The sequence below is a fragment of the Nannospalax galili genome, unplaced genomic scaffold (assembly GCF_000622305.1).
Source record: "Nannospalax galili isolate Female #2095 unplaced genomic scaffold, S.galili_v1.0 scaffold35, whole genome shotgun sequence".
NCBI classification, from domain to species: domain Eukaryota; kingdom Metazoa; phylum Chordata; class Mammalia; order Rodentia; family Spalacidae; genus Nannospalax; species Nannospalax galili.
The window spans coordinates 33,932-36,142 of record NW_008336449.1 but is presented as its reverse complement, the minus strand read 5'-3'; the positions used below and the strand labels follow the sequence as shown (position 1 = coordinate 36,142).

Here is a 2,211-nt window from a genome sequence, read left to right as displayed (position 1 = left end):
TGGGCAGGTGGGCCTGTGTTGCATAAGAAATCAGGCTGAGCAGGGGCCAGAAAGCAAGCCAGTAAGGAGCATTCCTCCATGGCCTGTGCTCCGGTTCCTGCCCTGAGTTCCTACCTTGGGCTCCCAGATGAACTGTGACCTGGGATATGTAAGTTAAATAAACCTTTTCCTCCCCAAGTTGGTAGTGGTCAGAGTATTTTGTCACAGCAATGAAGAACAAACTAAGACATATTTCTACAGTAAAAGAGAAAATTTGGAACTTTCCAACATTTAGGGATCATTCCTTAAACAGCAAATGCTTACTGATGGGAGAGGTGTCCCCTTCTGTATTTTCAAGTACATGTGGCAATTCTTTAAGCTGCCTTGGGTTGTAGAGATGAGCATCATAGGTTATTGGTAAAGTTCATCCAATATTCAGTCTCAGATATGGGCATAATCTTTGTATGCATGGTCTTCCAACTAAGCACATGCACATAGCATGTACCTCACATGTGAGTATATCCTGTGACCCAGTGAAGATTCTCAAAGTTCATAATAAATGTACATATACTGGGTATGAGAAATGAACTGTAATAAAAATATGTGAAAGAACAAAAAATATTTCTCACAGTGCTAGAGACTGGGAAGTCCAAGATAAAGGTACTGGTAGGGTAGGTTTTATTCTTAGGCTTCTTGGGCCATAGACGGCCTCTTTTGCCATCTTCTCAGCCCTTCTTTTGAGTACGCAAGGTGAGAAGGAAGGTGAAGTCTCTGATATCTTCTCATAAGGACACTGATACTATGGAATAGTGCCTTATCTTTGTAACCTAATTTAACATTAGCTACCTCCTTATAGACCTCTCTAGTCACTGGTGCTTATGGCATATGAATTATGGAGGAATACCTTTCAATACACAGCAAATATTCTAACCTCCTACAAAACTTAACTTGAAATGGATCATAGACATAAATTTAAAAGTTTTAAAAACCTTTAGAAGTAGAGTATCTAAAAAAGAATATATACCTATAGAGAAAACTGTTTTGTTTTAGTTCGGAGACTAGGCTGCCTCTGCCTTTGCCTCTGCGTCTGCCTTTTAAGTGCTGGGATTAAAGGTATGCACCACCACTTTCAGCTTGGAGAAAATATTTGCTAAATTCACATCTAATGTCAGACTGGTATTCATAATATATAGGAAATCACACTTTTATTTTATTTTACTTATTATTTTTATTTTATGTGTATGAGTGTGTTGCCTGCATGTGTTGTAAGTGCACCCATGTCATGTAATGCCTGTGGAGGTCAGAAGAGAGTATCAGATCCCCTGGAACTGGAGTTATGGACAGTTGTTAGCTGCCATGTGGGCGCTGGGAATCGAACCCAGATCCTCTGCAAGAGCAGCCAGTACTCTGAACTGCTGAGCCATCTCTACAGTCCCCCAAAACGTACTTTTATAAATAAGAAATAAACAGTTTGGCCGAAGGTGTAGCTCAGAGGTAGACCATGTGCTTAGCAAATGCAGGTTGGGCCCTGGGTTGAATCTCCAGCAAAAGCAAAAACAAAACCCAAACTAGGAAAAGATTGAAGCTACATTACTAAAGAAGGTACATAAAAGCAAATAAACTGCCTTGGGTTGTGAAGAAAGATGCTTAATATCATTCATCATTAGAGAAATTTAAAATGAAGCAAAATACTACATGACATTATGATGATCAAAATGCTTTTTAAAATGAGTGTTACACAGGGCAACTGAAATTCTTATATGTTCCTGGTGGAAATACAAATGTGCAACTCCTTTGTCTAACATGTAGTTCCTTACAAGGCCCAGTCCCAAACTGTAAACGACTCATTTTTGTCACCTGGTGATAGATAAACAAACCGACAAGTTAGTGCAATGAAATAGCACTCTAATAAAATGAAAAGCTGCTATTAAAACAGCATTGTGAGTTAGTCTCAAGTACATTACATAGAGTGAGAGAAGTTAAACTTGAAGTCAGTGTGGGATATGATGCTGTTTTCACAACTTTCTGGAGGGTACAGAACTGAAGAAAGAAGCTCACCAACGAGTTCAGGGTTGGAAGCAAGCCTGGAGGACTGAGACAGGTTGGAGAAAGCTACTGTCCCACATACAGATAAGGGTGGTGGATACATTAAGTTCATAGACTAGTATAACTGAATTGCATTTTAATAAATTCAGCATCAAAGTATTAAATTATTTTATCCTACTTGCCCCC

General features: G+C 39.1%; 1 protein-coding gene across 1 annotated transcript in view; it reads left to right on the top strand.

Annotated features, from left to right (window-relative positions):
* Cacna1b (calcium voltage-gated channel subunit alpha1 B) overlaps positions 1–2,211 on the top strand; it is a gene marked incomplete in the record, with an annotated part of 220,698 nt that overhangs the window by 206,354 nt on the left and 12,133 nt on the right.